The 15,332-nt window shown below is 44.3% G+C and overlaps 1 long non-coding RNA gene across 1 annotated transcript; it reads left to right on the forward strand.

Annotated features, from left to right (window-relative positions):
* Positions 1-8,272: 8,272 nt before the first annotated feature.
* Positions 8,273-8,950, forward strand: LOC136012919 (uncharacterized). The gene is made up of 3 exons (XR_010612066.1): positions 8,273-8,408; positions 8,525-8,706; positions 8,823-8,950. It is a non-coding gene; the product is annotated as an uncharacterized LOC136012919 (long non-coding RNA).
* The last annotated feature ends 6,382 nt before the right edge of the window (positions 8,951-15,332 follow it).

Below are 15,332 nucleotides of genomic sequence, written 5' to 3' on the forward strand. Positions count from 1 at the left end.
CACAGGCAAATGGGAAGGGAAACATGATAACTGAACTCTGTGGACTTTTTAAATTCATGACAGACATCCAAGAAGGCCTGAAAACGTAATATCTGGCTAGGGAAGAAATGAAGGGTCATCTGTTCTGACAGCTGAGTGCCTACATATGTAGGTAGAGGTGACTTCTTTCTGGGTTTGAACATCGTGGCACATAGTGCCAGCTTGTTGGCCGTTAAGTAGCCCTGGAGTCGGTGACACAGATCGATGTGGCTTCAAAAGCGCACCGTGTAAACTGAAGGGATGATTCCCCCAGCTCAGATGAAGCTCTGTCCTCCCTGTCAGAAGGGTGGGAATCATATCTCCCCATTTCAGGCAAGGTTTGCTGAAGCATTGTGGAGCACAGCAAGCGAGAAGTGATGTAGAGGTCATGTTACATGGTTGGGGCTGAACGGATCTATAGCAGCTGCCACTGAAAAGTGGCCCCCACTTGTACCTCCTATCTGCCAGGGCATCTTAGCTCCTCTGTTGTGCTCTTGTCAAGCATCTTTTTTGGTGTTTACTACTTGTTTAGGGCTGGTTTTCAGTTACTTAAGTGAATTAGCTCAGTAGGGAGTCAGATGAACGCCCCAGATGATGCGTCTGGAGTAGGAGGTCACTTTCCAGCTGTGATGGGGCATTAGCTCAGTGCAAAGCACAACACGTAACTTCTTCCTAGATATGGCACGAGGTGTAACGTGAAGAGAATAGCAGTTTTACTTCCTAAAAGCAAATCAGCTGATTAAGAAAATCTGGGCTGATGGCAAGACAACTGACCGCCACCAGAAACTTCACCTTGGTGAACATGAGCAGCAGCCATGTTCCCTCAACAGAAACTAGGAAGTGACAGCCGCAGCAGACCAAGGGGCTGAATGAGAGCTGCCTTGCAGGGAAGAGGTCTGAGAGGTCACAACCTGACCCTTCTGTCCCACACCACCCGCATGGGGGACACAGCCTCCAAGAGCCGGACGCGAGCTTGGAGACCTCAGTCTCTGCCCTCTGTTTGGCTGCAGGATTGCCATGCTGTATGTCCTTCCCTCTGGAAACCCGGTTTTCACATTACACGTGCCAATTGGATTAGCAGGGTACGTTACTTTCTGTATCCCTGATGCCTGCCCTCCTTCTCTGTCAGATTTTCTTCCTGACCTTGCACCCAGCGGAGAGGACCAGGCCAGATTCAGGTCCCAGCCATCAACACGGCTGACTCAGAAGGGCAGATAGATCCCCTGGTCAGCACAGCTGTCTGCATCTGGCGGTGGCAAAAAGGCTGCTTAGAGAGTCTGAGCCCATTCGCCTGCTTTCTGCGGTCCCTGTCCTTCCTCTTCCATCAGCGTCTGATACGGTTACAATAGGGTATGTCCCGGCAAAACAAAGACCATGCCCGAATTAACTGTTCTTTCATCAAAGCTACGTTCCCAAACTAAATGTCCTTTCCTTAGATTTGACATTCTAGCTTCGTGGAAGCTATAGAAACAAAACCTAGTAATTAAAAAGAAAAGGCAATTTTAGCAGACTGTATTAGCAACAACAACCAAGTGCTCCAGGAAAGAAAATCTATACCCTGTGGCTGTGGACACAGGACCTGATTTACTATGGGAACAGCAGTAAAACATGACTGATTCCCCAGGGTCTTATTTTTGGTAACCCCTCCTCACAACACATTCTTTCTTTACCTTAGAGCATCAAACTAATCTAGCCATTAAAATCTGGCGGTAGATGCTGCACATTATAGCTTATCTTGTGGGTTAATCTGATCCTTCCATATTCTCATATGATATAGAAATATTGATGTTATTATTAATTAAACATTAACACATTCTGGCCTACTAATGCTCTTCTATTCAAACCTCTTTACTATTAAGTTTGCAAACGTCTTGAGCCAGGAAGTAAGTTAATACAGTACCAGGCTAGTTTAGTACCAGGTTAGCAGGAAGCATTATCGCTTTCCTTGTATTAACAACAAACCATTGTAAGCTTGCTTCTACTGCACCAAAAGCATTTGCTGAGCTCTTCCAGAAGCCTGATTGATTTCTATGACAACCTTCTGTGTTGTTACTACTAAAAGCCTCGATATACATTAGAATGAGACATACAGGAGCTTTGAACATGTACTGAAGGGTATGGTGTATGTGTGTGTGTTTCCTCTCCTGGCTATTGGGCTCGCTAATGCTTGGGGGATGCTTCTTTCCACAGATGATGAACAGCATCTCACTTGAGGCTGTGGGCTTGCTTTGACAGCAAGTATGAGCTAATATGAGGCACCTCACATGCTGCCTTACGTTGCTTTTTGAAGCTTGGCTGTAAGTTGGTTAGCTGCCCCAGCTTAAAAATAGACCACAATGTTTTTGGAGGAAAGTGTTTTCAGTATCCTCCCCCTCAGCAGCTGTATCAGAGAAAGCCCCATCAGAGCAAGCTGGACCAGAAACACCTTAAACATTGCCGCCCTTGTGCTTCAGTTTGCCTTACTTGTGCAAATGTAAATGGCATTTGTCTGCCTTCATGAAGATTTTGAGACCGTGACCTCATTATGGACAATTGCTTAGTAACATTGCAACACTAAAGTGACATCTAATGGCCTTCTGAAAGGATGCTCAATAGGTATGTGAGTGCAGAACCACATAAATGAGAACGGGATCCAAGTTCATCCCCGTTTATAAGGAGAGTAGAAAGAAAATATAACAAACAGAAAGTCAATAGTAAGTTCAGCCAGTTCAATGAAGCTGGACCTTGAGGACCATTGGGCTAACATAACATCATGTGATTTAAATAAAAACTAATGAGAGTGAATGGCATGAAGAGGCTTTGCTCTTCAGTAAATTTGCCCTCAGCATCACTTTGCTCCATGCCCCTGCTGAACGGCATCCTCAGGCCTAACTGGGTGCAAGGAGAAGGGGCTGATGGTACCCGTGGTTGCCCTCTGCCTGCAAGCTGGCAAGGTGGGCTGCTTGCACTCCAGCCACAATGCACTCAGACCAAGCTGACTTCTGTTCCTAACTGCTTAGGCCAAAACAGAGCCACCAAGGAGAAGAATAAGGACTCAAGACAGACTTTCATTTCCATGTCTGTAATTAATTGGATTTGGCTCTGGTTGCATTGGTGGAATTTGCTGCCTCTGTTCCTTTTGTGTGAAAGCAGCGCTAATACTTAATAAGGATGATCTGAACATCCCAGACATCAGTAGCATCAGTGGCGTGACAATGTCTCCTAGAAATAAGCTTTAAGTATGTTGAGAAGGGAAGTCAGTACCTTTGGAAGAAATAGTTGCTTTAAGTTGCTTAAGTTGCTTTAAGCCTGCTCTGTTACGGCCAATGGTAGGTCCTGAGCCAGCGAGAGAGGGACAGCAAAGGCTGCAAATGAGCATACGTATGCAGACCTGCTTCCAGCTCTTTTGTCTTCTATAATCTTAAAAGGAAGCATAAAAGCTAATTTGTTAATGCATGCCTAAGCTACCAAGGCAAACAAGCTGCAACACCCTAAATTTAAGGCAAACACCAAACAGGCAGGGAGAGGAACAGGCGATTTTGTTGGCATGTGCTTTGAGCACATGCATTTCTTTACTGCGTTTTCCTTCTCTGCGGGGCTTCCTGTCCTGCAGAAAAGGCAAGTGACACAGGCAGGAAGACAACACAAGTGACCACGCAGGAAAACATGTCCAACAGCCACCTCTTCCCACTCTAACACATTGATACACCTATTCACACTTCTCGGAGGTTGGTATTCCCACCTGAGCCTCCAAAATAAACCCGCCATGGTTCTATGGCTCGAGCAGTAGAAAACCATGGTATAAAATGTCAGAGAGGGGAGGAAAAAAGGGTATTAACTATTACCATCAGGGGAAAATTACAGCCTTGGATGGGAGGATATTTTTCTGCTCTCATCTGGCAGTGTTTGTGCAACAGCACAGTGCACGATGCTGTGACATTCAAGTGAAGTTATAGTGCTATTTCTCAGATGCAGAAGTAAATTTGACTGTAGTCCTATTGGATTTATAGGGGAAATTAAAGAGGTGACCTTTCTTCCTAATTAAATTCTTCTTAGATGGCTCACTTTGGGAGAAATGTTATCCTGTTATTGGGCAGGAGCAAATCCTATGCCCCAATGAGTCAGCGCTCTGCATTCCACATGGCAGGTTTAATGCTTATGTGTAGGTTCAGAAGTGATGTCCAGAAACGCAGGAGTGGTCTCTGCTCCTGGTCTGAGGATCTGCAGGGCCAGGATTGTGTGGGGAGGGGAGAAGCAGCTTCAGAGGGAAGGAGCAGGCACGTGGATAGCGGGGGCTTGAAGCAGCACAACGTGTCTGAGACAGGCTGATGACTGCTGGGTGTTTCCAAATGGGATTTTAAGGAAGTGTATGCATTGTCATCTTGTCAATAACGGTGTCAAGCCCATGAAAGCATTTGTGTTTGCACAAAAAGCAGCCAAACGCTATGTTTCTTTCATTTCTTGTTAAGGCACGGAAGAAGAGAAGGACAAAAATGAGCAGAGATTGTTTTTAGGAGCAGGTTTTGCATTAGTGTCATTATGAGTCAACACTTCACTCTAAGTTTCTTTGTATTAGCTCCCACGCATAATGCAGATTGAAAGGTTGCTCTGCTGCTTCCAGATCCTTCCAACACACAACCCAAAAGGTGTTGTTTTGATCACGTTCTTAAAGATGCTGGAGCGCCACGGATGTGCCTTAACACCCCAGAGCTGCTGAGTACTGGACCTGGTTTTTGTGGGTTTGGCTTTGGTAAAAGGGGAGCAAAACCACTTCCACAGCCACATAAGTGCAGGTCTGGCTTTAAATTGCCTGGGTACCATGGCAACATTGGTCTTCCAAGTGAATAGGAAAAGCTTTTGATACAAGGAGGAAAACCAATACTCCAGGTAGCAACTCAGAGGGTGCAAGTGGGATATAAAGGGCACCTGTGCATGTGCTCAGAGCAGTGAGCATCTCCTGACATCCTCCAAAGAGACCTTTTCCCCTGATCTATCACAACAGCCCAGATGAATCAAGCACTGTGCCACAGTTGTGGCAGTGGTGTTAAACAGTGGCAGTGTTTTCGGGATTCCCCAGATCTCAGAATATGGTTGACAGCTGGACTTGATGGTCTCCTTTCCAACCTAAAGGATTCTATGGCTCTGTGAAGATGGGCTACAGCTGAGTCCCCACACAAATAGCAGGTGGAGAAGGTTTTGCTACTGCAGTACAAGAGCTTGAGATGTAGTCAGGTGGATTGACTGGTGGATTGCATGAAAGAGCTGCAGTGAATGGTTCAGGCCTTGCCTGGGGAAAGGTAAGTTGAGGCTATAAAAACCCCAGGCTCATGTGTGTAAGCTGAAGTGCACATTGTTTTACTGTTATGGGAGCTTTTGCTCCGAGGCAGTGATCCTGAAATGGCTCAGCACTGCCAGGAGCTGCTGGGAATGTAACAAAGCGGCTATTAATCTTTCTTTGCTGTTGGTTATTAAGGGTGTTTTATTTCTGGGTGTTGATGGAGCTGTTATTAAGCAGTGGCAGTGTGGCCACAGCTGAAAGAGAACAGTGTAGGAGTGTGGCATGTGTCTCCTATGTGCTCATGGTCCTTGCAGGAGCTGCTGGGGTTAAGGGCAAGCTGGCTCTCTTGGGGAAGGCTTGCAGTTCAGATGTGCTGACTGGCATTATGAAGGTCAGTGTAGGGAGCTTTCAGGAACAGACCTGCAGTCCCCACATGCTGGGAGCTGATTTTCAGGCTCCTGTGCATTCAGTCTAATTCTCTACCATTTCCCTTGGAGTGCTGTCCTTTTAGGGTTTCTTAGTGTAACCAGAAAGCTTTTCTGCTTGGATCTCAGAAAGAGACCCACTGAAATCACAGTGTGTGTTTTGTACGAGATTCACTTAGCCCTGAAGGTCTTGCTTAAAAACAAGTCACTTTCTCTTCCTGCTGTGAAATGTTTTATTACATGAATCCTTTCCCCAGAAGCATTACTATAGTAGAAGCTGTATTATGAGGTGCTAAAAACAATGGCTGGAACAGAGATGATTTTTGTGTGTGTTAATAAGTCAAGCTATGGCGATAGCCTTTCAAGACAGAATAGGAAGAGAAGCATTATGTGAAGGTGATTGTTGTGGTAGGTTTCTGTGTTTTCTGGATGTGAAGCACCTGTAACCAGTTGAGTCAAAGTAACTGGATAAAGAAGTAGTGGCCTTTGTAGTAATTGGCTATCATTAAGTTGTCTATTATTAAATAGCCTTTGTAGTAATTGTCTATTTTAATTTTTCTCCTATTACTTCTTAATTTTTTTCCCCTCTTAATATGTTTGGTGTAGGATGAGGATCAAAGGATCAAAGCAAAGTTACTTTTTACGGCCAGAGTCAGCAGTATTCTGCCAAATGAACCCATGAATGATTAAACAGCTTTTATGCTGTTTGCTTTCTAAGCGGGAGCTGCAAAATGAAACCAAGCCTTACTACTGCCATGTCACTGAAGCAGGCTGCACGAGTGAACCTCACTTTGGCAGAGTATGTTCTGTATTTAAGATGTCTGTCTCGGTGTAATATGATGAGTCCCTTAAGAACTGCCTTCTGCAGTTGCTCTGTGAATTGCACTCCCACTGGAAGCAAGCACATCCAGGCAAATTGGATTATTAGCTGGAGATAAATGGGCCCTGGGAGCACTTAACTGAAGGAGTGCTGATGCTCATGCCCTTCAGCTAAGTATAAATGCTGTCTCTTACAAAAGGTACGGAGCAGGATGTTTCAGTTCTGAACAATGTCTGCTTTCTTTAAGAGGCTGTGTACCAGCTACACTGGGATGAATCATAAACCTTAGCATTCATCTAGAATGAATCTTCAGTTTTGAAGACAATGAATTTCAGCAAAATGTTACCTTCTTCATAGTAATTTTGAAGTAAAAGCAGCGATTCAGCTTTGTGTTCGGGACAATCATCTTAAAATGACAGTTTCATCTGTACTGCAGGTATACCGTGTATGATCAAGGCCAGCTGAGAGCAGTAAGCGTGCTTTAAACTTCAAAACCTTTCTTTGCCCTGGTATTTTTAGAGTATGAGACGCAGACAATGGAGGATGGAAACAGCTGGATTTCTTTGTTCATTTGCAATGTCATAGTGATGAGAGGCAAACCCCCGGCAAAGCCTGCAAGGAACTGAACTGCAGTGGTCTTGACTGCTCTAAGCGGGGGATGATGCATGCAGCACCCTGCAATGGGCAGAGAAAACCAAGGTATTTTGTTGATTCCTGGACTCCTTGTTTAAAAGTAAAAAGAGAGAGGAGGGGAAGGTCTGATAGGAAAGCAAAATCAAAAGCTAACGTTTCTTGCCTAATACTGATTAGTCTGTTTCAAACACATGTTGGGTCTATAGGGAAAAAATGCAAGTTGGAAAATAGATGAATTGGAAGAACAGATGGATTTGAATTTGTCTTTCCAGTGAGCAGGCTTGATATAACCCATGGAATATGGGAAAAGATAGAATAAAAGATGTTCTTGGACAAAAGGAAGACTGGAGTGGAGGGGATCCCTAGGAGGGGAGCCAGCTGCTCTGTTAGAAAAAGGGGGATCCCCCTCATTTGTGAGGAGGAGATGAATGACCTCTACAAATGGAAACATAAGAGTCAGACTTACTGTCATTGATACCTCTCCTTTTGTCATCGCAAGCCACCAAGCGTCTCGAGTTTTAGTTGTCCCTTTGGTGAGTGCTTTTATATATTCTCAGGTAATAGTTCTAATTTAAACCTATCCATAGCAAGTGAAGGGGAAAGTCCTGTCATGTTGGCTGAGAATGAGGGAAGGCGGATCTCTCTTCGCATTAGTGGGAAGTTGCTCATAGCAGAGACCGGTAATGTGCATTGCTTCTAGAGAACTGGCATGTGCTTGTTTCCTTGGCTGTCTAAAAATAAGACCAAATGCCCAGCAAAACGTACATGCTCTCCCCAGAACCAAGCTTCTGTGCAGGCAAAGCTGCTGCACTGGGATAAGCTGCACCCATGTCCAGTGGGAGCTACTGGGGAACGAAGAAACAGAAGACAGCGTTCCTGCTGAAGTGTTTTTATTGTAAGATGGATGAGTGTCTGTCCATCAAAAGGAAACCCAGACCTCCAAAACGCCATATTTCTTGTCTTTCCTTCTTTAAACTGTTTTGCTCTTAGGAGTGAGGAAAATAGACTCCAAAAATAGCTCTTTATAGAACATTACTTATGATGCAAGCACTTGTAACTACATTTTATCCTTTGAGATAAAGGCTTCGGCTATTGTCGTTTGCTTGGTGTTTTGCAGAATGAATCATGTTTCCGCCCTCGGGATTCATTACAAATGCAAAGCACTTCTGAGACTTACCGTGGTGTCTGGGAGTGCTTTAAAATCCTCTGCACTGAAAACGCAATGAAAACACAGTTTCTATCACCCATTTAAACGGTAGGAATCACGTACATACAGCCCCGTCCGTCACCACCCCCCTGAAATGGAAGCAAAAGAAGTGTCTAAGAAATGATGAAGCTGAGGCAAGTTCGGAAATGTGGTCTCTTGAACAGGATCCCAGCAGTGTGATGGGTGCAGGGAAGGGTAGCAAGGCCCTTACAGCTGTGTCCCTGTCATGGTTCTGAAGGAGAAACGTTGACAGCCCTGCATGTCACTCGCAAGATTGAGATCCAAGGCACTGTGAGGCTGCACAAGATCCTAAGCTATGTGAGGAGGGGTCCACATAAAGCTGTAGGTATGTTTTTGTCATGTTTGTATTGTTTCATGGCCAGGGCAGTAAGAACTTTTCAGAGGGTGGCTCTGCCAGCATCTTGGATGATGCTAAATTAGCTCTCCCCTCTTTTGACATAGCAAAACACCATAATGAATCCATCTCGCCTGTTAAAATCTATCCACTACAAGTCCGGACAGGCAAAAGGTAGGAAGACGACCAGCCAACAGGGAAGTGGATATAGGAAGCATCCTGTGTCTAAAGGTCAAGGCACACAGACATTCAACTCTGCTCTGTTACACAGAGGAAGCACAGAGTCTTGGCAGGTTCTGACATTACTGTACACAAAGGATTTGGTGTGGGACTCTTATCTCGTGCTTTCCAGGCAACAAGGGATACTGGAATTTCACTGCAGTAGGCAAATGCAGTTTATGTGTCCAGCTATCTTTAACAGGCGCTGTACTGGTACATGTGTGATCAGCTTCTGTTTGCTGTGATATCCTCCTGATCCTCAAGTACCGAGCATTAAACAAATCTCAGGTGGCTTTCCCACTCTGGCACATGGCCAATCAGACTGATTTCCCAATGGTCTTGATCAGCTTCATTTTATCTTCTGCGAGGCGATTGGCTCTAGTATTGGAAGAGTTGAACCTGCTTGTGGCAAAACACTGTTTAAATCTCCGATACAGATTATGTCCACAAGGCTAGCTCAAGTGGTATTGCTGTGAGATGATGACTGGTGGAGCTAGGTAATACGATGGTGCTGGAGGAAGGTTCATAAGCTTGAATTGAGGCTGTGTGGAGACCCAAGGGCTGGAGAGGGTCCTTCTCTCTGCTGAGCTTCCACACAGCAGACACAAGAGGTAAAAATGAAACAAACCCCCCTCAGTTGTAGTGCAAACTATGGTCACTTTATCTCTGTCAGGGTCTTGTGATGACCTTGGAAATGGAGTTTACAGGGCTGCAGTTCCGTCCTGTCAATAGCTCTTCTGTGGTTGTGATTTCATCTTGTGGCAGTGAACGCATAAGGACACTATCATGTACAGACCACCCTTCCAACTCCTGCTGCTTTGATCAACATACAAACAGCAATCTATAAAGCAGAACCTAGAAGCAAGCAGGAGAAACAAATGCAGCTTATGTGGGTCACAGCAGCAAGTTTTAAGTTTACTTTCATTTTTGTTTCCTCCAGTCTAGATCCTCGTAACTGGCGCCTGCTACTTCACTGCACTCAGCCCGAGGGCATGAGCACGTATTCAACCACCTAAGGAAGATTAGGGGGCCTATAAGGATGCTGGGGAGGGACGCTTCATTAGGGACTGCAGTGATAGGGCAAGGGGTAGTGGGTTAAAACTTAAACAGAGGAAGTTTAGATTGGATCTAAGGAGGAAATTCTTTCCTGTTAGGGTGGTGAGGCACTGGAATGGGTTGCCCAGGGAGGTTGTGAGTGCTCCATCCCTGGCAGTGTTCAAGGCTAGGCTGGATGAAGCCTTGGGTGGGATGGTTTAGTGTGAGGTGTCCCTGCCCATGGCAGGGGGTTGGAACTGGATGATCTTATGGTCCTTTCCAGCCCTAACTTTTCTATGATTCTAAGATTTGTGTCCCTGCAGCTGAGACACAGCAGTTGCCTGCCAGTGCTCTGAGATGTCAAGGTCAAAGGGGACTGTGATGACCGAGGAAGAACATCAGGAACATGGCTGGAAAACAAGGTTTGAGCAGTTGACTGTGCACTATAGTCAGCAGGAGCCAGTGCAATTCTTGGTCAGTTGTATTCATGGTTAACAGCCCTCACTAGCGATTCATCTCAACTGGTTTGTCTGTGCTTGTGTGTGATTTTTATTCAAAACACCATATTTTCTTTGTAAGTTATCTAGTTGCACTGCCCTGCCTCTACTGGCACTTATAATTTCCTTTATCTCAATGAGGAGCCTGCCAATAACAGAGCTATGCAGTTCAAATGCTACAGACACTTTTGATTATCTTTTCCTTATAAAATTAACTGGACTAACTTCCTGGTGTCACTCGCTGTCAAGTATGAGTTTTCAGTACTTGAATAACCTCTGCAGGTCTTTTGGGTAATCTACTTAGCAAACCTTTTGGTGGGTGAGGGATGACAACAGCCGTGTCAGTCATATCTAGGGGGTGGAATGCTGAGCTGCCCCATAACCGTGAACAAGGAAACTGAAATCTTAAATTCAAAAGAGTGAGAGAAACAGGTTCTTTAACACTTGGAAGTGCAAATAATCAGTGTAATAGTAAGGTCATTCAAGGTATGTGCTTGAAAGAAGGTAAATCTGTTCTGCTCTGTAACAGTTTGAAGTTCTATGTGCTTGCTGCAGCCCATCACTGCCTGGGTGATAGCATCACATGACTCAGACCTGATCAAGTAGGGATAAAAGTGGCATAGGTGGGCTGAATGCCCTGCTTTTAGGTGGAAATAATGATGCTAAAAAAAAAAATGAAGTTTCTTTTCATTTTTTTTCTCTTTTTTTTTTTTTTTTTTTTGTTCTCCTTTCCTACTTAGAAGGGGGTTGGAGAAATAAAAATGAGATGAAAAGTCAAGACTGAAAGGGAGGGACATGGGTAGGTTTTGAAAGACAAAGGAGGAAAGACAAAGAGTTAAACTTCCAGTGATGGTTTTCTTACAGGGTATCAAAGCTACTCTCTGCTTAATTGCAAGGACTATGGAGAGGCAGGACAAGTAGATAACATTGGCATTTTATATGGAAATACATTTGTGGCAAACGCTGAGGCTAAGCTGGCATGAGGCAGCTTGTGGAGCTCATGGGCATGGTGTTTCCTGGGGGAAACACTGCAGCCCTGCATATGTGAATGAGAAATCTTTGGTTTGCTTGCACTAAAAAATAGCCTCATTTCAGCTGCACATCCCTTGGGGCAACTGGATGCTAAGAACATGTAAGAAGAGAGATGTTTTCCCTTTTGCTTTCCACATGGCACACAGAGAACAGGGTATCCATTAATCATAACAGCCTCCGGCGGTCTCAGCCTCGTGGACCAATGCTTTTGGAGAGCTCTGTTGATTAGCTGATGCCTTGAACTTATCAATCAACTTCTTGTTCACTTTCAGCAGGGCACCCATTGAGGACCATGTGAAGTGTGATTCGCAGGGAGGAGCACAGGCATGTTTGCCAGTTCGACTTGGCTTGTCAAACTCCGCTCAAGCTTGACCTACCCAAGCGCACATGACTGAGCACTCTGGTAGATGTGAGTCTGCACATCAGCACATGTCATCACCTGGAAAGCTCAAACGCTGCTTTTGCTTGGCTGAAGCACTGCCATGACTTGACTTCTGTAGAGGGTGTTATCATTGGCTTCAGTGGTAGCTTAACTGGGTCAACCTCATTATTGTTGAAACTCTATCTTTTTTGTGTGTTATTTATTTTATTTGAAATGCAGCAGGTTTCAGAGTGCTGTGATTCTCTTAACTGGCTGTATTTCATCTACTAGTATGATTCATATACTCTGTGTCAATATTACTTCTCTTGCTCCCTGCTACACATAGCTGTCCGTACAAGCAAGAGAGAAAATGAGAGTAAAATTAGTGGCTGGACAAGTGGAACAAGACCATTAACTGATGGAACAGCAGGGCTTGTCTGCCTTTAAAATGCCACAGACTGATAAATGGATACTGTGCCAAAAACAATGTGCTCACTTAGCCTTTTTATTTTCATTTGAATTGATGGACATCCAAATAACTAAACTGTTCTCAGTCCACACAGGCGAGACAAAATAGCTCCTCCATTAGCACTTGGGGAAGCTGCTAGGCAGGGCATTCAGCTGCTTCATTTTAGATGAGATGCTCTGTCAATGGCAGTTTTATGTCATGTCTGGATCTCTGAAGACAGTTCAATTGGCTGTAATGTCCAAGATGATTTTGTGTGTTGGAAGCTGTGGTGTCACATCAGAGGCCTCTAGTGCATAGTCAAGCATTGTCAGGAATTGGAAATTAGGAGCTCGAGGAGAAGAGAAGTAAATATGAACACTGTGATTCGAAGCTGCATCTCCACGTGACAAAGATCTTGAAAGCAAGCAGCATGGTCTTCATTCAGTGGAGGAAGAGAAGAAGTTCAAATTTGATACTGAAACAAATAGTAGAAGACGACTAATAATTGAGTATTTAATAATCAATTGCAATTCATTTCCATACTTTGGTAAAAGCCTCATTTCAATTAGCTTGCAATTTCAGCTTCCAAAAAAATAAGAAATTAAAGGAACAGCTTTTGTGTGCTGGTTTTGTCTCCTGTGATGGAAGACCAAAATGTCACTGACTTGCCTGCTTGCATGCAGATCTCTGCATATTATTAATGGCATACCAGTCATTATGAGTATGCACCTAACAAAGGTACAGGTGTTTGACCTTCTCTAGGTTCAAAACGAAGCTGTATTATAAATTCAGATGGGTTATTGGCAAGGGCAGCCAAAACCTTTTCTTCCTCCGTTGGAAGTAATCTTGGCTGTAATTTGAAGAAATGATTCAAGGGACAAAATATGCAATCATACAGCATTAATCTTTGTCAGGTGTGATGCGAATTGATTGACTCAAGAATATTTACAAATGCCTTCTCAAACGTTATCATGAATCATCACTTCAACACTTCAGTTTTCACAGGCACGGTAAGATCCGTGCTTCACCAGAGTTTGAGGAAACAAAACGCTACAAGTAATATGCTAAGGAATTCTTACGGGTGCTAAAATAAGGTCATAGTAGAATACACTTTGCATTGTGTGTGCGCTATTCTTCCTTCCATGTTATTCTGCAGCTTGTCAGGTATTCATTAGGGACTGTAGTGACAGGACAAGGGGTAACAGGTTCAAACTTAAACAGGGGAAGTTTAGACTGGATCTAAGGAAGAAATTCTTTCCTGTTAAGGTGGTGAGGCACTGGAATGGGTTGCCCAGAGAAGCTGTGAATGCTCCATCCCTGGTGGTGTTCAAGGCCAGGTTGGACAGAGCCTTGGGTGGCATGGTTTAGTGTGAGGTGTCCCTGCCCATGGCAGGGGGTTGGAACTGGATGATCTTAAGGTCCTTTCCAACCTTAACCATTGTATGATTCTATGGTTCCCACTTAGCAAAGGGAGATCCTGAGATACAAGCCAACTGTCACTTCTGTTGTGCAGTTTGGGATAAGCATCATGCTGATGTTAGTAGCTCTCTAGAGTATCCTGATGAGTTAGTTCACTAACGCTGGTGAGCTGCTTCTAGGCTCCTACCAGCTGAAGGAGCAGGAAAGACTGACCCTGAACTGATCATAGAGGCACCTTTGATCAGAAGGGAAAGACTTCTATGACACAGAGAGGATTTTGCGGATGACAAGTTTGCTAAAATAATTGCCTCTTTCCCATCTGTACTCGGTGGTGAAAGTGTGATTCATCTTTTCTGTTTTGATTGCTTTTTTGTCACCTTTGTGTATAGACTGAGTTTCAAAAACAAACTTGGATTGATATGCCTAACTTCTAGACAGGCTGAGACAGGTGAGATAAACCCTACTGCTCTCCTAGCACTGCACTAGGTTTGTGCAGCACAAAACAAGCTTTTTTTCCTTCCTACAGAGCTGAACTGCTGGTACCCTGGCTTCCTGCATAGCATCTGTGGAATACAGGCAGGCATCTCAGCTGTGGCTTGAGACTGTCAAGTCTACCTGTTGCAGCCCTTCCTTTAATCAGGGACTTGGTGCAGGAAAGGGAGGAGCACACATTAAGCTAAAAAGCTGCTCCTGGTTCTGTGATGGTCTTGGAGAGGTGGGAAACAGATAACCAAGCTGCCAAATGGATGTGCATGAGAAAGCTACAGCCCTAAGAGAGAATGGTGTGAGTAAACCCAAGTGTCACTGTCACTGTGTGCATAAACTGAAAGCCTGTGATTTGAGATAGTGGGTTTTACAGTAGTAGGAAAGCATGGGGAGGTAGAACTGATGTGGAAGTCATGAAGGGCAAGAAAATAGGATGCATCTGAAAGTTAATCAACATAGGTGGTATGTTGGTTTGGGTCAGAAAGAGGTAAGAGCTGTCTTTCGGTATGCATTATGTGCAGGAGGTAAAATCAAGCTGCTTAATACCAGCCAGTTCATGCATACTAAGCAACAATTTAAAGCCAGTAGCCCTTTCAGGTGGACCTATGTGAAAGCATGTTTCTCCACAGAGCTCAGAAATGGAATAACTGGCTTATGCTTCCTTTTCAAGCTGACCTGGAATTATTGCTATCAGAGGAACATGAGGGAGCAAGCCTATGATTTGCACTGCCTTGATTTTTATCTTTTGTTTTTTAGTCTTCAGACTTTTTTATATAGGGAACATGCAGTTAACGGCTCAGAAGGAAACGGCAGCGCTGGCTTACATAAGATGATTTTTTTGCTAATGTGTTTCATGTTTTATTTCAGTTTGCCAACCTCTTTATTCTCAGCTTTGCTTGGAAACAGAATGCACTTAACTTAGAAAAATAACCCCTCAAACCCTAATCTTCCTTTTTAAAAGGAAGAGGTGGAAAGTAAGCGCCAGGTACTGCAATGTTGGGTTAGCCATGGCTATCGCCCAGCTGCTCAGTCCCTTCCTCCCCTCCTCAGCAGGACTGGGGGAGAAAATGGGAAGACCAAGGAGATAAAAATAATGGTTTGAGACAAAGGCAGGGAGGTT

Source organism: Lathamus discolor, chromosome 4, assembly GCF_037157495.1.
Source record: "Lathamus discolor isolate bLatDis1 chromosome 4, bLatDis1.hap1, whole genome shotgun sequence".
Classification (NCBI taxonomy): domain Eukaryota; kingdom Metazoa; phylum Chordata; class Aves; order Psittaciformes; family Psittacidae; genus Lathamus; species Lathamus discolor.